At 44.8% G+C, this 22760-nt stretch overlaps 1 long non-coding RNA gene across 1 annotated transcript in view; it reads left to right on the forward strand.

The window, feature by feature from the left end:
- The first annotated feature begins 276 nt into the window (after positions 1 to 276).
- Positions 277 to 22760, forward strand: part of LOC132579465 (uncharacterized) — a 56622-nt gene continuing 34138 nt past the window's right edge. Inside the window, exons 1-2 of the long non-coding RNA XR_009555972.1 lie at positions 277 to 356; positions 9637 to 9701. This is a non-coding gene — a long non-coding RNA (uncharacterized LOC132579465). The remainder of the gene's footprint in view (positions 357 to 9636; positions 9702 to 22760) is intronic.

A 22760-nucleotide genomic window follows, 5' to 3' on the forward strand; every position in this document is an offset into this window, starting at 1 on the left:
CTATGAGTCCAAGCAGAGTCATTTGGCTGATCAAAGGCTGATCAGTCATTTTGGCTGATCCTTCCTTCTTGTCTGCAGAAAAGATGGCTAGATCCACTCAAGAATGTGCAAGCAAAAAAAAATACTGCACTGTGAAATAATTTTGCAACCTTTATAGAAATGTTAAATATTAGTTATAGCAATGTATCTCTGCTTATTTGCTCAGCTGTCCTGTTTTTCTATGTGTTTACAGATTTTGCTACAATCAACAATGCTGATTCATGTGGTGAAATCATGGGGTACTGTGTCCTGTTTTCATGTCCTTCTGGTATGAAAAACGTTGGAAGCTGTGACAAGAATTTTAATTGCTGCAAACTGTAAGAGCAAGGGAAGCCTTGATGGAGCTGGTGTGATCAAAGTAACTCTGCCAGGGTATGTCATAAAGTTCTTTTGTCCCACTATTGGTTCTAGACAAACAATTTTAAAAGCTTTTAGAGAGCCACAAACTCTGCAAAACCTGATTGATCCTGGGCAAGTGGAGATCTTGCAGGCCATGCGGCATAATTCCTTTGCCATCCTTTGCTTAGTGAAAGACGTAAAAGTGATTGCGCCGCTTGGGAACAGTGACCATAATGTTATTGATTTCACCGTTTGTATAAATAGGGAGTTGCCCAAAAAGACCGCCACAACCACATTTAACTTTAAAAGGGGTAAATTCTCTGAGATGAGGAGGCATGTGAGGAGGAAACTGAAAGGAAAGGTAAATACGGTCAAAACCCTTGGGGAAGCTTGGAGACTATTTAAAACTATAATCCTAGAAGCTCAGATAAAATACATACCACAAGTTAGGAAAGGCACAAACAGGTATAAGAAGAGGCCAGCATGGTTAAAAAACAAAGTAATGGAAGCTGTAAAAGGTAAGAAGGACTCCTTTAAGCGGTGGAAAACCAGTCCAAGTGAGATTAATAAAAGGGAACACAGGCAGTGGCAAATCAAATGCAAGACTGTGATCAGGCAGGCAAAAAGGGACTATGAGGAGCATATTGCAAAAAACATAAAGACCAACAATAAAAATTTCTTCAAATATATTAGAAGTAGGAAACCAGCCAGGGAAGCAGTGGGGCCCTTGGATGACCATGGGGTAAAAGGATTACTGAAGGAGGATGGGGAAATGGCTGAGAAGCTGAATGCATTTTTTGCCTCCGTCTTCACCGTGGAAGATGAGAAGTGTTTGCCCGCCCCAGAACCACTAATATTGGAAGGGGTGTTGAAAGACCTGAGTCAGATTGAGGTGACAAAAGTTTTGAATGTGCCCAATAGATGTTGTTTACCTTGACTTCCAGAAAGCTTTTGATAAAGTTCCTCATCAAAGGCTCCTTAGAAAGCTTGAGAGTCATGGAGTAAAAGGACAGGTCCTCTTGTGGATCAAAAACTGGCTGAGTAATAGGAAGCAGAGAGTGAGTATAAATGGGCAGTCTTCGCAGTGGAGGACGGTAAGCAGTGGGGTGCCGCAGGGCTCGGTACTGGGTCCCATGCTCTTTAACTTGTTCATAAATGATTTAGAGTTGGGAGTGAGCAGTGAAGTGGCCTAATTTGCGGATGACACTAAATTGTTCAGGGTGGTGAGAACCAGAGAGGATTGTGAGGAACTCCAAAGGGATCTGTTGAGGCTGGGTGAGTGGGCGTCAACGTGGCAGATGCGGTTCAATGTGGCCAAGTGCAAAGTAATGCACATTGGGGCCAAGAATCCCAGCTACAAATACAAGTTGATGGGGTGTGAACTGGCAGAGACTGACCAAGAGAGAGATCTTGGGGTCGTGGTAGATAATTCACTGAAAATGTCAAGGCAGTGTGCGTTTGCAATAAAAAAGGCCAACGCCATGCTGGGAATTATTAGGAAGGGAATTGAAAACAAATCAGCCAGTATCATAATGCCCCTGCATAAATCGATGGTGCGGTCTCATTTGGAGTACTGTGTGCAGTTCTGGTCGCCGCACCTCAGAAAGGATATTATAGCATTGGAGAAAGTTCAGAAAAGGGCAACTAGAATGATTAAAGGGCTGGAACACCTTCCCTATGAAGAAAGGTTGAAACGCTTAGGGCTCTTTAGCTTGGAGAAACGTCGACTGAGGGGTGACATGATAGAGGTTTACAAGATAATGCATGGGATGGAGAAAGTAGAGAAAGAAGTACTTTTCTCCCTTTCTCACAATACGAGAACTCGTGGGCATTCGATGAAATTGCTGAGCAGACAGGTTAAAACGGATAAAAGGAAGTACTTCTTCACCCAAAGGGTGATTAACATGTGGAATTCACTGCCACAGGAGGTGGTGGCGGCCACAAGCATGGCCACCTTCAAGAGGGGGTTAGATAAAAATATGGAGCAGAGGTCCATCAGTGGCTATTAGCCACAGTGTGTATGTGTGTGTGTGTATATATATATATATATATATATATATATATATATATATATATATATATATATATATATATATATATACATATATATATATATTTGGCCGCTGTGTGACACAGAATGTTGGACTGGATGGGCCATTGGCCTGATCTAACATGGCTTCTCTTATGTTCTTATGTTCTTATCCCTTTATTGCTTAGAAAAACCTCTCTGTTTCTGTGTCTAGCCAAGGCAGAGGAGTAGATGAGACCTGCTCCTTGGATGGTTTTGGTAAGGCCAGAATGAAATAGGGCAGAAAGAGACAAGGGGGTTATTTCAGGTACAGGGAGAAAGAAAGATGGCAGCTTGAGCGACAAAATCTTCTTTGCCCCCCCCAGTCGGAAGAAAGAGACAAACAAAGTATATGGGTAAACAAAACAGTGCAACTTTATTGAACATAACACAGCATGGGGCAACCTAACTAGCCGGACAGGCCAAGGGAAACCCCAGACCCTTCCCTGTCTGGTGGGGCGAGCCACCCAGCCCCCGGCAATAGCCAATTGATACCAGCTAATGCCAGGCCGGCAAAGGCCAGGAATACCCTCAACTGGCCAGGCGCCGTATTCCAGAGCAGCCTGCCAGAGAAGGGAACCCTATAGCGGGCATGCGAGCAAAGAGCCGTACAGCCCATCTGCCGTTCCATCCCGCCACATTCCCTGCAACAGGGAATAAACCGAGGGTGCTCACCGGTTACCTATCTAGCCAATAAAACTCCTGCCACCACAATGCCAAGCCTCAGCTTAGGCAATTGCGCCCACTGGTTGGCCTAAAGCCAAACGAAGCCCCAGCCGCAGTTCATGCAAAAAGGCCCTGTTACCCTTCACGAACAGGTGAACACCGTCCTGCCAATACAGGTCCGCCACCTCGACCCTTATCACGGGGTGCGGCAAATAAATGCCCAGGCCCAAGCAAAGCACCTTCTTAATTGCCCTGTTGGCCTTGCGCCTGGCTCTTTTGATCCCAGCTGGATCCCATGCAGCCCTCCAGACTCTGCGAGGAAGAATGGTGAACCACACAATCAGCACCAGGGGCCACCTGCTCCGTATAACTTGCAGGTCCTCAATGGCCTGCAGTGAAAGGGCCCTCCCTTTCAGCAAACCCAGGTCATTGCCACCGAGGTGGATGACCAAAATATGTGGTGGAGGACCGTTCCTCCCCTGAAATAAGAGTGGCAGGAGCCTGGCCCATCGCAGGCCACGCTGGCCCTGCCACTCAACCATGGCCCACTCACTGAGCCCCAACTGGGATCCAATTGGTGAACATTGAGCTGGTGGGCCGCCCAAAACACCATGCTGTGGCCAGCGATCAAAATCCTGCGCCGCTCAGGCTGCGCCAAAGTACCCAAGAAACAGAAAAAACACCAATTGACAAAACAATGGTAACACAATCACCCATACAGCCCCAATCAGGCATCCAATGGGCGAACATAACTTTTATAAGCTGAATAATTGGCCCCGGATACCCAATAGCAGCAGCTATAGAAGCCATTCCAATTCGAAAAGAATGGCTACTGAATCTGACCCCTCCCAACCCCAGTTTATCCAGGGCCCTGGAGGTGATTGACCAAAACTGGAACTTGGTCAACAGTGACCTGTCAACATGACAAAAAAGGGGGCCCAACTCATCACCCCGAACGGCAACGTACTGCTTCAATGCAGACACCGGGCAAATGCCCTGCTCATGACACTGGCCCAAGGTGATCACAATACCTTTCTGCTTTTGATCAGTCTTGGACCTTCGTACCCTAATGGATACCTGGTCGCCCTCAAATTTAACATCCCCCGACTGAAGGGCTTGACCGGAGGAATCATGGCGCAAGCTAAGCACTAGCTTGCTAACTCTGAGTGCCCCAAAGAAGGCTGTTAAAGCCACAGCATGAAACAGTAAAGCCTCAAACGTGGACTTACCGCATGCAAGCCCCTTAAAACTGAAGGAGAGAAGTGGCGCCTAGTATCTGGCCAGGGGCCTTGCTCACGTGCCCAACCCTCTAGCATCTTGCACAGCTGAAAATCGCCCGTGGTATCTGCAAAGCCTTTAATCTTGCTGTCGAATGACAATGCTGCCAACTTTGCCCTTATAGATTTAACCACAAGCCCCTTACCTTTTAAATGGACGCAGAACTGCATGAGGTGCTGAGCTGGAATGAGCCACTGCGAGCCCAACCCTACCTGCTCCCTAAAAACTTGAAACTGCTTGATGGACCGAGTATAAGCCCTCCTGGTACTGGGTGCCAGGGCTAACTGCATTGCCCGGTCAGCTTCAACTCTCCAAGCCGCCACATTTCCGGTGGCATCCGTGCTGGCCAGTGGTTGGCCTCTGGTGCAAGCTGCCGAAACCGCTCCATCTGCCGGTGAAACAGAGCATCCGCCACTTCGTTGCAAACACCTGGGACGTGCTTAGGAAGAAATAAAATGTTCAGTCACAGACAACGTAACATGAAAGCCCTAACAAGGCCCATAACAGAAACAGATTTGTAAGTCAGAGTGTTGATAACGTGAACCACAGCCATGTTGTCGCACTAAAAATGCACAACATGATTGGCCAACTCATCCCCCCATAGCTGAACCGCCATCACTATTGGGAAAACCTCAAAAAATGTAAGGTTACGGAAAAGTTCGCTCGTCAACCACTCACTAGGCCAACTTTCCGCGCACCAGTGGCCGTGGAAGTAGACCTCAAACCCCACAGAACCAGCTGCATCGGAAGTAATCTGAAGATCAGCCTCAATCCTCATATCTTCAAGACAAAATGAAACGCCGTTAAATGACAAAAACTGCTCCCAGACCTCAAAATCTTGACACATGCCTCGGCTAATCCTAATCCGGTGATGGGGCAAACGTAACCCACCCATGGCGTCGCAAAGTCGCTGTAAAAAAGCGCTACCGGGAGCCACCACTTTGCATGCAAAGTTAAGATGGCCCACAATCTGCTGGAGCTCCAGCAATGAAATCTTGCGCTTACCCGTCAAAGCGGCTAACTTCAACCACAGTGCCTGGACCTTCTCAGTAGGAAGCCGTGAAGCTTGCCTCACTGTGTCCAATTCAATACCTAAAAAGGTCAAAACCTGTGAAGGGCCCTCGGTCTTCTCGTGATCTAGCGGGACTCCCAAGTCCTCTGCCAGCTGCAAAAATGAATGGAGCATTAGGGCACACTGACCGGACCCTCCCGCTCCCATGAACAAAAAATCATCCAGATAGTGAACAGAATTGGCGGAGCCCGCCTTCCTACGCAGGGCCCATTACAAAAAGGAGCTAAAACGCTCGAAGGCAGCACATAATATAGAGCAGCCCATGGGCAAAGCCCTATCCATGTAATATTTGCCCTCGAACATAAACCCCAAAAGCTCAAAGTCACTGGGGTACACCGGAAGAAGGCGAAATGCTGACTTGATGTCACTCTTCGCCATTTCGGCGCCTACCCCGCAACTCCGAACCTATATATTAGGTATTAGGTATATATAGGTATAATGAACCTAACACAAATAATCAGGAATGGCATCATTCACCGACCCTCCTTTTGGGAAAGACAAGTGGTGAATAAGCCAGAACTCCCCCGGCGCTTTCTTTGGCACCACACCCAAAGGGGATACCTTTAAGTTAGGGACAGATGGACTATCAAATGCGCCCAAAACTCGGCCCTCCGGACATTCCCTACCTATCTTGTCACAAACCACCTGCTCCATCCCTTGGAGTGAACATAATTTTTTTGCCATACAAGGGCCCCTAGGGCCCTGAAATGGAATATGAAACCCAAAAAGAAAACCATCTGAAAGATACTTTCTATTCACAGCCGTGGGGTAATCAGCTAAAAGCTCATTAAGTACCTTCAGCCTGATGGGGCTGGGTCCCTTTGTTAGCTCACTGGGAACCGCTACCCCCACCTGGCCGCTTCCCCCCTGACCTGGGCTTGGATTTTCTGCACGCCCACACAGTGGGCACTCGTGCTTATACTTGCACATTTTCCTGTTACAAATGCCCTGTGATGTGTATTCCCAGCACAGCAGTCAGGGTTGAACCGGCTGCCCTGCTGCTACGTGGGGACCAACTAAACCAGCCTGTTTGCTAACCAAATGCCCACTGTCTGACCTATTCCCACTATTGGGCTTAGCTGGAGACATCAGCTGCTGCCACAGCTGTTGGTTAATCTGGTCCCAAGGAATGGCGGGATTCAACGCCGCCCTCATACGGAACTCCTCGTCATACTGTAGCCAAGCAGTGCCAGAAAAGTCTGTATAAGCCTTGTAAATGATATCACAGTATTGAAACAGCGGAGCGGCCCGTAAAGGCTGCGTCTGTGCTATCACACCTGCGTATATCAAAAATCCGGGCAACCAATTGGCCCAGTTCCTATCAACCTTCCTCTGCTTGAGCTTCTCTTTGTCCTTCTCATCCAGCTCATCCTTATCCTTCTTCTCGAGCTCCCTATAAACAAGGCTAAAAACATCCACGTTCTCTCCACGCAGAATCTTCTCCCTGGTAGCAACCGTCAAATGGTCACCCAGCGGCATTGCCGTGTCCCCAAAGGGTCGGGACTGAAAGGGTACTGAGCCATAAGGTGTCGGGGCCAGGCCCCACCCGCCCCATTGGGCGGCAGGCCACCCCACAGGCCAATGACCATAAGGCTGTTGACCCCATGGCAATGTCCCGCCTGTTAACTGTTGTGTCCAAACCCCCTGTGAAGTAGAGGGCACGGCTGCCGATGAAGATACCTGAGAGGTGCCCCAAGGATGACCATGAGAAGTCGATATCCAAGCCCCAGGACCGCTTGAGAGGCCGGAGGACCCACCCGTGCTACCAGGACCAAATATTGTCATGGAGCTAGACAGACCCGGCATGTAGGCGGAGTCCCGACCACCCCAGGGCCAACCACCACTGTTACCTTGATTTCCCCACTTACCATCAGGGTCTTCAACATTAACCGCCAACACCACTGGAGCTGGAATGCCAACAAGCCTAGATGGGCCTGCCCTATCTGGAGAAATGCCCTCCCCTTCCGACTCAGAGTTGTCATCCACCAGCTCCCGACACGGCCTACCAGCTGGATCAGTCCGAGCGGCCATGTCCTGTAAAGAAGAGAGATGAGCCAGAACCTCCTGCTCAAAAGCCCTGGTTGAGGTCCTTGCCGCCTTACGCTTTTCGCTAACCCAGACGTAACAGGGTGCAAGCCAAACACTCAAATGCTCAATTATGGCATGCCTAGTGCGCGCCTCATCCTCTTCCCCAGGGCGTGGCTGTGGTGTGCGCCTTCTAACTCCTTTAAGAGGCTGTTTGCCTTTGGCACCCCCCTGTCCCTTTTTGGGACCCATAACTGTCCCCAGAGAGCAACTCCTTCAAAATGGGGGGGGGGGGGTTTCACCCTACCAAAGGAGAGTAAAACAGCCAAGGAAGATGGAAAGGTCTGTGGGCGAGTAGGAATCAAACCCACCTCTCCCTGATTAGAGTCCAGTCACTTAACCACTACACCCCACCGGCCCTGGCTTGAGACCAGTTCAAGCTCCGTGTCTCTCTGTCTCGCAAGGCTACTCAGCTGGGGCTAACAGGCACACTCAACTAAGAACTGGACAGGATCTCACCTCCCCGCACAGCTTCCATCCCTCCCACCCTTCCCAGTGAGCGGGAAGAAAAAACACCATGTCCCCACAGGTAAGGAGGCCATCAGAGAGACTAGGGAGGGTGGGGGGGGGGAGCACTGAACCACCACCCCCAAAAGCCACGCGCCAGGCCCAAAGTCAAACTGCACAATGATTGACGGTCCCCAACTCTCTCAGAGCGCAGATGAAGACTGCTGCTCCGAAAAAAGCCCGGACAAACTGCGCCACAGGAGGCGTGTCCGGGCTTAAGAAGCCCCGATCCACGCCCCCCCCCCCCCCCGACATCCCCGGATGAGGGAAGTCGTTTGCCTCTACTCCATCTGGGGAGGCAAAAACGGCCCCCGCCCTAAGCCACCATAAAGCGGCGTGGGTGGGAAGGGGCCGCATTCATGCGGGTTAAACCAACTTTTCTTTTTTTGCTAAGATTTCAGCAGTAGTGCCACCACATGCTACAGGAGCAATAGTAGTGATAATTTGTTTCTGACCATGCTCTGAGCATTTTTATAATATATGGAACAGCCTATGCAGAGAGGGCATCAAATCTACAGCCATCCAAACAGGGAGGTGCAGATCTAGAGTTGTCTGAGCCCTTTTCAGTCATCACAGTTTTGAGACTCAAACCACTCATAACTCAAACTACTATTTTGCTTCAATAGGACAAAGCACACTCCCCTCCCCCCCCCCCCCCCCGCAAGCTTCGGTACACACAGATAAATTTAGATATTTGAGTAGAAAATATATGCATTGCCCCACTGACAGAGAATGGTGAATATGCAAGTAGCACAAACCCCTACCCACTCAGTAATGCACAGTTTAAGTGCCAAAACTGTAATGACTGAAAGAAGCCATGGGGGGAGGGGTAGGCAAAAGTCAGTCTGAACATAACAGACTAATTTTGAAAGGCTATGAAACTGAGATGAGAGGAAACTGTGTATCTCAAGTCACACAGGTTTGCAGGTTTCCCTCACCCCAGTTCAGTGTGCAGTTCAAGCAGTACTTCTAACACTTCCACTTTGAGTTTCAGGAATACTGATCATCTTTAGGATGATAGAATGATATATACAGATGAGGCTTTCTGAGAACCACATCTCCCATATATAATTATATATTACCCCTGCTTTAATTATTTTACACCCATGGTATGCTTCTCTTGAGACATCATTGCCTACCACTAAAGTGATGGTTGAACACCAGAGATCATATGTGAGGAACAAATCAGAGGGCACTGGCAGCAGGCAAATCATAAACCACAGCAACATCATATTGCAAATTCAAACCAGATTTGATTAGTAGAGGAAGAGACAGTGCAAGGGTGATAACTGCATTATTTCTGTGATGTAAGAATTGACCCTAGAATGATTCAGCTAGAGAGCTGCAAAAGAACAGGGCTTTTTTTTAGCAGGAACTCACAGGAACACTATTCTGGCTGGCTTGGCATCAGAGGGTGTGGCCTAATATGCAAATAAATTCCTGCTGGGCTTTTTCTACAAAAAAAAGTCCTGGTCTTACGATGTAAGGGCTGTCAAAGAAATTGTTTTACAGGCACACACAGAGAGAAGATGTTTAAACTGAACACTTCTGAATGCTAATTCAAGATCTCATTTTCTTTTAGCAAAGAGGTGACAGATGCTCACTGCAGCTCTACTTGGAGAATCTTCATTTCTTCCTTGAATGCCAGTCTGACAAACTGCATTATCAGCTGAAGAACAAGAAAATAATCTCTAATGTGAACTCTTTAAAAGTCTTTCCTTCCTACAAACTATTGTGGTATGCAAATGAGTAATAAAGTATCCCTCTGTGTTAAATATATTTCTGTGTTTGAAAGGGGTGGATGGGTGGTATTATATAAGGTCATAAGAAGAATCCTTCTGGACCACACCTATCTAGACCACCATCCTGCTTCCTACAGTCATCAACAAATGCCCCAGCAAAAACCAACATTTCCCTATCTTTATACCACTGAGCACTTACCTTTCAGAGATATACTGAACATGAAAGTTCAATTTAGCCATCATAATGAATAACTATTGGAAGGTCCAATCCTTCTTGAATGTATCAAATCCCCCTTTAAAGCCACTTATTTTAGTGGCCATCACTACATCCTATAGCAGTGAGTTCCACAAGTTAATTATGTATTTTGCAAATCAGTAATTTATCTGTTCTGAATCTACTGCCTGTCAGCTCTGTTGGATTCTATCTACCTTGCCAAATCATGCATAATTGTATAAATATTATAAACCTCTATTAAGTAACTTCATATAGCTCTCACAGGGAAGGTGTTCCAAGCTCTGCAACATCTCTCTTGAGATGGGGTGACTAGAACTATTTAAAAAAAACCCCAAATTTGGTCACCTCTAAAATACTGGTCACTTTATTTTAATTCCCTTTCCTAATAATTGTCAGAACTGGAAGAACTTCAATCGAGGCCCAGGACTTCGTTACAAAAGTATAGGCGTTTATTGAGAACTACAAGGCTGAAGGTACAGGATAACACTGATACCGAAAGCTAGCATTAGTTACATTTTATGCGGTTATGGCAACAACAATAAAACGATCTTTCACACGGCCAGAGACAACTGTCTGTTTCTCAGGGTCTGTTATCAGTGAGGGAGGATGGAGTCCTGCTGAGAAAGCCTGGCCGGCCTGGCTTCAAAGGGGCACCTGCAGATGTTGACCAGAGGCTATCTGTCACCCTCCAATGAGCACAGTTTGTTTGAAATGCATAAGGATTTTGGTTAGTGGCCTACAGCAGGGTACACTGGGTTAGTATCTGGTTACAATATGGAGTCAGTCAGGTTAACAGCACACAGGAAAGTTACAAGTTCTGACAATAATTCCCACCATAGAATTTGTCTTTGTCACTGCTGCTGTACAGTGAGACAACTTGTTCATCTATCACAACTCTAAAATCTTTTTCCAGATCAGTAACTTCCAGTTCAGATCCCATCAATGAGTTAAGATATTTTACCCCAGTGTACATATATTGAACCTCATTTATATTGAATATCACTAACTCATAATTAACCTGATCTACCAACCTTATTGCCCGCTCACCTGATCTGGAAATATCCTCTTGCCATAGTTCACAACTTTCTTTGGTTTTCAATATCACAAATAGTTTAGTATTGTCTGCAAGCATGGCAACTTACTACTCACCTCTGACTACAGAAGATTAAATAACACCCAGCCTAATACAGGTACCTGGGGAACCCATTACTTACCTACATGGGCTATCCTTCTACTTCAACCTATGATTCCAGGTTGCTTAACCAGTTACTATTCGATGAGAGGGCCTGTTCTGTTATTCTCATTATTGTTGCATTTTGCTTATATGTTGTATAATACTCCCAAAACCAGTTTGGTGTGGTGGTTAAGTGTGTGGACTCTTATCTTGGAGAACCAGATTTGATTCCCCACTCCCTTCACATGCAACTGCTGGAATGACCTTGGGTCAGTCATAACTCTGTCAGAGGCTGTTCTGTAAAGAGCAGGTTCTGTCAAAGCTCTCTCAGCCCCACCTACCTCACAGGGTGTTTGTTGTTAGGAGGGGAAGGGAAAGGAGATTGTAAGCCACTCTGATACTCCTTTGGGGAGTGAGGGCAGGATATAAATCCAATCTCTACTTCTTCTTCCTCAAATCATGTTATATCTCTACAAAGGGCATTTTTGTCTGGCTGACACCAGACCTGGCTGATGAGCCAACATCTCATTGGCCAGCACTCCCGCGGTGAGCGCCAATTGGTTTTCCCCAGCCTTGTGCTTCCTTTGAGGAGATGGTGAGGGGAGCTGGCAAATGCCACCCCCTGCTTCAGAAGAGGCAGCAGTCTTTTGTTAAAAAAAAAAAAAACTAGCAGGAACTTATTTGTATATTATGTCACACCCCCGATGTCATCATTGTTTTGCACAGGACTTTTTTGTAGAAAAATCCCAGCAGAAACTCATTTGCATAGAAGAAGAAGACGATGATGACGATGATGACTGCAGATTTATACCCCACCCTTTTCTATGAATCAGAGACTCAGAGCAGCTTACAATCTGCTATATCTTCTCCCCCTACAACAGACACCCTGTGAGGTGGGTGGGGCTGAGAGGGCTCTCACAGCAGCTGCCTTTTCAAGGACAACTCCCACAATAGCTAAGGCTATTCCAGCAGCTGCAAGCGGAGGAATGGGGACTCAAACCCGGTTCTCCCAGATCCACACACTTAACCACTACATCAACCTTGCTGAGCAGTCGGGTTAAATTGCTGAGCAGTCGGGTTAGAATGGATAAAAGGAAGTACTTCTTCACCCAAAGGGTGATTGACACATGGAATTCACTGCCACAGGAGGTGGTGGCGGCTACAAGCATAGCCAGCTTCAAGTGGGGATTGGATAAATCTGTGGAGCAGAGGTTCATCAGTGGTTATTAGCCGCAGTGTATCGTTGGAACTCTCTGTCTTGGGCAGTGATGCTCTGTATTCTTGGTGCTTGGGGGGGGGGGCACAGTGGAAGGACTTCTAGCCCCACTTGTGAACCTCCTGATGTCACTTGGTTGTTGTTGTTTTTTTGTGGCCACTATGTGACACAAAGTGTTGGAATGGATGGGCCATTGGCCTGATCTAACATGGCTTCTCTTGTGTTCTTATATTCTTAAACAGGCCACACACCCTGACATCAAGCCAGCTGGAACTCTGTTCCTGTGCGTTCCTGCTAAAAAAGAAAGCCCTGCCTCTACATGCACACTGAGATGCATTACATAGAAGCCACTTAAGTAAGCCATGTACAGCACTCTGCTATACCCAATGCATGGGTGTTTGGGGATATTATGATTGGAGAGTTATTTATTTATTTAGGTAGATTTATATTCTGCCTTTTCCCATAACGAGTTCAGGGCAGATTACATACAAAATAAAAACAGTTAAAATCCAACAATAAAATAATAATATAAAATCAAACAGCACAAATATAACATAGGCAGAGCAGGCACATATTGCAGATTAAGTATCAGCCCAAGTATAATAATCAGATGATAAGTCATTGTAGGGGAAGACAATAGATGGTATAGGCAGTAGAGGAAGGATGCCCGCTTGCCTCAACCGAAGGCCTGGTGGAATAGTTCCGTCTTGCAGGCCCTATGGAATGGTAGTAAATCCAGCAGGGCCCAGATCTCCACAGGAAGCTGATTCCACCAGGTTGGGGCCAGGGCTGAAAAATCCCTGACCCTGGTTGAGGCACGTTGGATGCCCTTTGGGTCAGGGATGGCCAAAAGATGTTGGTTAGCAGATCGTAGCAGTCTTCAGGGCTCATATGGGGAGAGGTGGTTCCACAGGTATGTTGGTTCCAGGTCACACAAGGCTTTGAATATCAGTACTAGAACCTTGAAGCGGATCCAGTACTCAATTGGTAACCAGTGGAAGTTGCACAGCATCAGTCAACTGCTTGCCTATAAAGGCAATCCAGTAAACAGCCATGCTGCCACATTTTTGCACCAATTTTTGGAAATTAAACCTAGGTTGCTAGTTTTCAGACTTCCTTCTCTGAGGGAAACTTTTCCATGACAAATATTTCACAGGGCCTTTACCTGCATATGCCACAGAAAGCAGTGAGCTTGTGGCTTAGTGGGAAGGCACCTGCTTCATATGTAGCAAGCCTCAGTTCTTGGCTTTTCCAGTTACCCCTTGGTCTATCAAAGTCAATATTGTCCACTTAGACTGTTGCCAGGTCTCCAGGGTCTCAGGAAGACATCACCTGCTACTCGTTCCTTTTAACTGGAGACACAGGGGATTGTACCTGGGACATTCTTCATGCCACATAGATGATTTGCCACTGAGCCATGATCCATCGGGTAGCAGCTGATACAAAAGACCAGAGAGCCACTGCCAATCAGAATAATGGTCTGCTAAGGTATAAGGCTACTTTGCATGTCCCTGTGTGTTCAAAGGATTTCTAAGGCACAAAGTCATTGATGCAGTGTTTCTACTTGTGAGTGCAAATTAAAACACACCCTTTACTCTGCTGCAGTCTCACACTAACAGGCAGATAGTTTCAGAGTCATGTGGGTCTGCAGCAGAAAATCTAGATTCCAGTCCAGTAGCACCTTACCAACAAGATATGAGGGCTATGAGCCTTCGACAGCCAAAACTCACTTCACCAGATAGAAGCAGGAATGGAGACCCCTGAGTCCTTATATCCCAGTTCTCGCTCTTTTCTTTGCAACACCCCTCCCACCTTCAGGTCGGGATATCTCATCCTGGAGATACTGGAACAAAGCTCCCAGTATCTAATAAAACCCACAATCATTACTGTCTTGGTCTCCATATGGAACTAAATGGGGACGGGGAGGGAGACAAAGGAAGCATCCCTGTACCTAAGAACATAAGAACATAAGAGAAGCCATGTTAGATCAGGCCAATGGCCCATCCAGTCCAACATTCTGTGTCACACAGCGGCCAAATATATATATATATATATATACACACACACACTGTGGCTAATAGCCACTGATGGACCTCTGCTCCATATTTTTATCTAACCCCTTCTTGAAGGTGGCTATGCTTGTGGACGCCACCACCTCCTGTGGCAGTGAATTCCACATGTTAATCACCCTACCTATAAGTCATTTGTTGCTGCCCTTGGGTGAAGGATGGACTCTCTGAGAATGTCACTTCAGTTGTTTTGGAACACCAGGGAAATTAGACTGGGATACATGTCATGTTCCATTTGCCTATAAATCCTAAGTACTTTCTTCAGTCTGAATGAAATTTGGCAGAGGAGCTCCTTGCAGTGAAAGGTCACATTCCAGGATGCAGCTGGAGGGCACATGCTGCAACAACCCTACCGGGTTGTGGAAGTCTGGATCCAGGCAGAAACTGAATAGGAAACATCCCGCTATAAGCCATCTTTAGTAGCATGACTGAAGAAAGCTGGCATATGAATCAAATCAATGAATGTTGTCTCTTTTTTCTGAGAGCCTCTCAGGTCCTAGAATGAATATGAAAACTTGCTCTGATTTTTTCCTCTCTGAGCCATAAAGTTGCCTCATCATTGGTGGCCACTTTTGTGAAATGGCTCAAGCAGGGTGAACACAAGTCCAGAAGGAAGGAAGAACCAGGCAGTGCCCATAAAGTGGTAGTGTGTGTGTGTGTGTGTGTGTGTGGCGGGGGGGGGGGTTCTTACTTGATTTGCCCTCAAGAAACAACAGGCTCTTCCTTGCCATTCCTCCCCTTGATCTCATTGGTGCATCTGCCCCTGCAACACACACCATTGAACCCTGCTGGGGAGAGTCCAAGCCAGCAGGCTCTTTGAAAAAGCAGGTCCAGTCTCCTCCAGCAAGGACTGTGAGTGAGTGAACAGAAACTGGTGAGTGAACAGAATCCAATACATTGATTGGGCATTTTCTTAACTAATTATTTTCTTAAGATTCACTAAAGGATTGGGAAGACTTCATTCTACAACATCTATAAAATGATTCTGGATTTTTCAGAACAAATGAATAAGTAAATAAATGGAGGTATATCTTCCTTGGCAGATATCTGAGCCACAAATAACATGTTTTATGGAACATTTTCTTATATGGAATTGTCAGTCAGTCCAATTTTTCCATCTAGTCACATGGGTGTTCATAATTAGTTGCCTTCTAAAAATGGGGGGAGAGGTCACCTTCAGAAGGATAAGCTCTGCTCACAACCTGAGTTGGATCCCCGGAAGAAGCGGGTGTTTTAGGTAGCCAGCTCAACGTTGACACAGCCTTCCATCCTTCCGAGGTTGGTAAAATGAGTACCCAGATTGCTGGGGGGAAAGTGTAGATGACTGGGGAAGGCAATGGCAAACCACTGGGGAAGGCAATGGCAAAGCCATGAAAACGTTGTGAAAGCAACATCACCCCAGAGTTGGAAATGACTGGTGCTTGCACAGGGGACCTTTCCTTTTACTTTTCCTGGTTGCTGGTATTAAATATTTAATATGATGCATTTCACTTGACTTATCCTGAAGCCCATGATGTCTTGTTTTTCTGTGCCATGGAACTCATCCTCTTGAGTGAGAAGGATGTGAGTTCTTGCCCCCCCCCCTTTTTCCAGGAAAAAAAAGCCCTGAAACCATTCATGATATTACTACCAACATTCCTCCTTCCCCCCTCTCAGATGGGTTTTAGAAGTGTTTTAAATGTTATAAATATGGAGGAGAAAATATGATGAACACAATATATGAGTGTTTGTTCACCGCATGCTTAGAGGGAGCATTGACCATGGGCCACATGTTTGACACCCCTGCACTAGAAGATACCCTCCTTGTCCCAGGATAAGTAAATACCTAAAGCTCTCCAGAACAGTTCTGTCTTGAAGTCTTTCTGGAAAGCAAACATAGAAGCTGCTCTTCTGGGAGGCTATTCAACAAGCATGGGGCAGCCACTGACAAAGCCTGAGCCTAGTTGAAGCTATATGGACTTGAAATGTCAGTGTGTCCAGTGTAAAATCTCCACTGGCTAGAATGTACAGCTGATGTAATAATGACTTTCTTCTTCTTTCTGTCATGACTTAGGCACCCTTAATGCATTACGGAAGTGGTCCATGTGGTTGGCATCAGACAAATGGGGCCAGTCATTCCAGTGTTTTCTAGAACAGCAATTTATTGGCTAGGAATGAGATTAAATGAGACAGAAAAGCCTGGAGCAATTGAGCCTGCTTGTAATTCAAGTTCATAGTTTTCTAGCCTCTGGCTCACACATTTTTGTCTTACCTCCGAAAGGATGGCCCCAGAGCAAACTAATTTATGCAGCAGCCAAATCGCTCACTCACAACTTTAATGCTGATACCTCAAAAAGTAGAATTTTTGCTCACAAGACTCCACATCTTGAAGGGAGCATTGGTGATGGTAACTATGCTAATGACCAGAGAATAGTGTAAAGATATATCATGCAGGTCTGTTGGTGAAAATAAACAGGTATAGCTGTTTGTTCATTGACAATAAACAGGTATAGAGACTTTCTGGAACTGTATGTAAGTCACTTGGGATTCCAGTGTGGAAGACAGTGGCAGAAATGTACCAAAATGTGATTTGCACTGTCTGCCATTTGCATGTGTGTGAACAGCAGCAGTAGAACTTTCATGTAGTTTCATATCTGCAAGTAAAAACTCCTTTGCCAAGTAATCATTAGAGACCCACAAAAAGGAAATAAAACTATAACCACTTCATTGTGTTCCAGTGAATGACTTAATGTTCAATATCATCTTTTTTGTTCCCATTAAAAAAGGTCCATGAGCTTTGCAAACTGTACTCATTGTTTTCAGAATTCTGCATCTGCATAATCTCATGTTTAAAATCATTAAACCTCTCCCCCCTCCCTTTCATGTTCCTTATAGCCTCTGTGATTCCTGACCCTTGCATGTTATACTCTGGCCTTCAGAAAGTCAATTCTGGCAATTCAGAAAGTTCAGACTCAATTTCTGGCATCTCCAAATAGAAAAGATCAGGTAGGAAGTGACACAAAAGTCCTTGACTTCACACTCTGGAGAACTGCTGCTATTCTGAGTAACAAATACTGACTTTGATGGACCAGTGGTTTGAGTCAGTGTGTATGCATTTAAAATATTCAGTAGACACCTTTCTTCCATATAAGGCTCAAGGTTACTTACAATATTCATAAAATACATAAAAACATTGATAAAACATAAAACCAAAATTTAAAATCTCAATTTAGGATAGTATAAGGCAGCTTCATGTGTTTGTGTTCATGTGGTTTCCATACATACAAACATCTTCTGAACTATAGATCAGGGATGGCCAATGGTAGCTCTCCAGATGCTTTTTGCCTACAACTCCCATCAGCCCCAGCCAGCATGACCAATGGCTGGGGCTGATGGGAGTTGTAGACAAAAAACATCTGGAGAGCTACCATTGGCCACCCCTGCTATAGTTAGTTAAGAATGCCCAAAGCCTACTGGATCATAACAAAGGTCTCTTTTAGTCCATTCTGTTGCCAGTGGTGGTTTGCCAAATACTTCTGGAAAACGACATAGGGAAGGCATTTGGGGAACAATCCTCGTATCAGTAACCCACTAGTCACTGGGATTCAAAGAAATTAAATGTCCATATGTTATTGTAGCAGATATTCACAAATAGTTTGTGGATGGCTACTAATATCTTCTACCTGTAATAGCTAAATAGAACCTTAATATTCAAAGGCAGAATAAACTTTAGATACTAAGACTAAACAATGGGAGAATGCTGTGTGTATAACTCATCATGATCAGTTCAACTTTTGGTACCATCACTGTGATACAACATATACTACAAGGTTGACATTCCAAAACAGTGATATGCAGCACCATTTTCCCTTAGCACCTACTTACAGAACCATTCATTAGGCCTAACTTGGTGAAACACACGGTTGGATCTTCTACATCATCATTGCTAAGCAGTTAATAAACCACATTTGCCATTTTGAATGATGGCCCAGTGAAAAAGGCACCGCTTTGCTTGCTGCCTCTGGAATTATAACTGACTGTGATCAACAACTTGTTGACAAGAACTCTACGAGCAGCATAATCAAGAAGAGGATGAGAACTGCTCTCTTCCATTGACCTTTTCCCTGCAGAGTTCCTTATTACTGCTGTTCCACCATTCCCTTAAAAAACCAGAAAAACATTAAGAGCTATTATTGTATTGCATGCAATCTGCATCCTCTATGGCTTTGACAGCTTTACATTTATGAATGATCTGAAAAACTGCATCCTCTCATACTGCTGGTTTTTTGTCCTAGGATACAAGGTTCTCAGTCAAATATTTCTTTTCTTCTCATAGCTATGAAGAACTATTGCCTTTTCTTTACTGCCCTCTTCTTGGTGTTCCTTCTTAATCCAGGTAAGTAGCTATTTCAGTTCTAAATAGAACTACCTCTAACAATGACAGTTTGTTGGGAAAATCTGTCAGCTGGGTCTCCTTCTTTTGGTCTTTTTCTCACCCTTTCCCTTTCTCATACCCATATACATCACTGCACATTGAGGGAGAGTCAAGTATGAGTTTAGCAAGGTTTTATACTTCGAAAAAATTATCATTTTCACTTCGTTTTATAATGTCAGAAATGGCATGACAATTATTTTCATGAAACGTGGGGCATACTGATATAATTTCATAAGCACATTTTAGGGAAAGTTTTTGGTTTTGAGTACCTACGCTACTTTTTCCTATGGAGAAATAAACTCAGCTTTCCAGAGAAACTTTATCTGAACCAAATGGCACCAAAATTTCAGGGAACATACAAGATCCCTAAGGTTTTGAGTGAAATGGACAATAGGGTCTAATTTTACAGACCACTGAAGGTGCCCCCAGCCATTCTTGCCTCCATTGTTTCCTATGAGAAAAATGTGATGTTTCCTCCATGCCACCTCAATTGAACCCTTTACCCCTTTATTCTTTACTAGGGATCCCACTTGAGGGACTGCTTATTACGATACCCCTAGTGGCCCTCCTCTCCACTGGCAAAAACCAGAGGAAGCCCAGAGTGGCTTCTTCTACTGCTAACAACCTAGTCTAAAGCAAAATGCATGAATAAATTACACAGATAGTGCAAACTTTGAATTCCCCTGAACTCTTCCTCAGGCTAGATCAGGGGTGGCCAAACCGCAGCTCAGGAGCCACATGTGGCTCTTTCACACATATTGTGTGGTTCTCAAAGGCCCCACTGGCCAGCTTGGAGAAGGCATTTGTCTCTTTAAATGACTTATCTAAGCCAAGTCAAGCCGGCCAGTGGCTTAGAGAATGCATTTAAAATTTAAAGTTGATTTCTTTCCACCTCTCCCTCCCTCCCCCACCCTCATCTATTTGCCTCCCTCCCTCTCTTCCTCCCTCTTTTCCTTGTGGCTCTCAAAAATCTGACATTCATGTCTTGTGGCTCTCAAACATCTGATGTTTATTTTATGTGGCTCTTACATTAAGCAAGTTTGGCCACTCCTGGGCTAGATGTTTATTAATCACCACCATGCCCAAAAAAGAGCTGAGGGGGATGTAGCTGGGGGGGGGGGATGTGTCAGGCCATGAAGGCTGCAAGATCATGGCCTGCAACATCTCCGAGGGGGTTTGTGTGCTAATAACAAACTCCAAGTTTGATGAAGAGTTCTGGAGAACTTGAACATTTGTATTATACTGTGGAATTTTTTTTATGGATCTTGCTTTGGAGCAATATGGCTGCTTTCTTCTAGAAACTTAAGGGCTCTGGAAACTTGAGCCTGCTCTGACAGATGGCAAATGGCAGGCAGGCTACTGGGCTAGTGGGCAGACTCTAGCATTCCTGCAAATCTGGGACGTTTCAGTTTAGAAAAGAGATGACTAAGGGGAGACAGAGTTTTATAAAATCAGGTATGGGCTCGAGAGAGCTGAAAGAATTTTTTATCCTTCTCCCAAAAAGCACAAGGGCAGCCAATGAAGCTGATGGGCAGGATGTTTTAGACAGAGAGTGATTAAAAGGTAGAATTCTCTGCCAGAGGATGCAGTGATGGCCACAGGAATAAACAGCTTTAAAAAGGGGATTAGATAAATTAATGGAGGATAAGTCTATCAATGGCTACTAGCCATGGCAGGATCGGATCTACATGTTTTTTGAGGGGGGCAAAATTAAAAAAAAATGGTGCCCCCTTATGGGCCCATTCTACCTTATGGGCCCATAGAATAGAATGGACTCCATACCCAATTTGGCACCCCCTCCCTCTGGTGGCGCCTGGAGCAAGCACCCCCCTCTGCCCCCCTCTCCATATCCAGCCCTGAGCCATGGTGATTGAGGTGCTAATTCTCTGAATCCCAAAGCCAGGAGGCAGTATTAGAGGAAGGCCTTGACCTCTATACCCTGTTGTTGGGCAGCCAGAACAACTGGTTGGCCACTGTCAAATCAAATCAAATCAAATCAAATTTTATTCTTATATCCCGCCGTCCCCCACCAGAAGGCGGGCTCAGGGCGGCTCACAGACATGACACGTCATGATTCAATTAAAACAAATAAACAACATTTTAAATATAATACAGTTACATAAATAGATTAAAATAGATAAAAATAGGTGCTATAAATTCTGTCGTCCCAATTACATACTATCAAACATCAGTTACAATTGCACATAAGATGGCTAAAGTTACGTGAGCCAAGGTGCTGGACTAGATGGACCACTGGTCTGATTGAGCAAGGATCTTCTTGTGTTCTTAATTGAGCTGTGTGAGAACACATGTGCTCAAGAAAAGCCAGTTGCACTATACTGTGTGGGTAGGAAGCAAGCAGTGAGGCAAGTTGACAAACACTCACTAACGAGGCAATGAACAGTCAGACTGATTATCAAAACATTGGCTCCCTGTTTGCAGTGAACAAGATATGAGCCAAACTGAACCATTCCTCAAACACTCATGAAATCATTAGTGAGCTAAGGGCTAGCACATCCGTAAATATAAGAAATACATTACTGTGAGATAGGAACTTTGCCTGCTCTAGAAGTATGTGAAGTATAGCTTTATGGTGACATAATCATCTTTCATTTTTTCCAATTCAATTCCAGTTGCCTTTTGTATGTCTACACGAGTTACTAGAAATGTGAAGATTGACTACTGTATGAAAATGGGAGCATTCTGCATTTCACAGGACTGTCCTCCTGCTTTTGTGCGGGTAGCAGAATGTGATAGAAGGACCCCTTGCTGCAAAGGGTAAGAATAAATATTTGCAATAAAAGTATTATCACAGATGTGTATTGGCTTGGAAGGCAAAAGGAATCAATGAACTGAAGATGATGTGATCAAATCACAGTGCCCTGCAGTGTACATGTTTGTGAAGGACAGGGCCATCAATGGCTGTTATTCTTCATGACTAAAGAGAGGCCAAATGTTCAGAAGCAACAGTGAATACCGAACACTGAATACCAATGGAGGAGGTCTAGGAGAGGCTTTCATCTCCATGCTGTACTTCAAGGCCTTCTAGTCCTTCAAGGCCATGTGTTCTACCACCGAGTGAAATAGGATACCAGATTATATGGATTATTGTTGTCAGCATGGTTCCTCTTATGGTTTTTTTTTCAATTGTCAAATCTCTTCAACATTTATACAGTATCACTGCATCTGAAGAAGTGTGCATGCACATGAAAGCTTATATCTTGAATAAAACTTTGTTGATGTTGTGGCCGGAATATCTGCCGGAGGAGGTGAGGGCCCTGCGGGACCTTGTTCAGTTCCGCAGGGCCTGTAAGACGACCCTCTTCCAGCTAGCCTACACCTAGCTAAGATGAGAACTCAATGTAGCTTGGCCAGACGTCTGTTCTATATGTAATTAGAATGTTTACTGGTTTTTAAGGTTTTAACTGTTTAATTGTTTATATATTTAAAATTGTTTAATTTTTATGTTTGACCAACTTCTGGAAGCCGCCCTGAGCCACTTGCGGGAAGGGCGGGATACAAATCATGAATAAATTTTAAAAAAAATTGATCTTAAAGGTGCCACTGGATTCAAACTTTGGTTCATGGTACCATGTATTTAAGTGTGTGTCTGTAATTCAAAAACTGATAATTTTGTTATTTTCCATATCATATTTGTTTATTCAAATATTTTGCACTGTTTCAAATCTATGACATCAAGAATCTTGTTGGAATTCTAAAAAAAAAATCATTCTTCTAAGGCCATGAAAAATATGATCTATTAGAGATTTTCCTGTTTCTTGAAAGTATTGCAATTGTCTGTCAAATAATCATGTAGTAAACATTCATAAATGGATGATTGTCTATTGTATACATT

This window comes from Heteronotia binoei, chromosome 1 (genome assembly GCF_032191835.1).
Source record: "Heteronotia binoei isolate CCM8104 ecotype False Entrance Well chromosome 1, APGP_CSIRO_Hbin_v1, whole genome shotgun sequence".
In the NCBI taxonomy this organism is placed as follows: domain Eukaryota; kingdom Metazoa; phylum Chordata; class Lepidosauria; order Squamata; family Gekkonidae; genus Heteronotia; species Heteronotia binoei.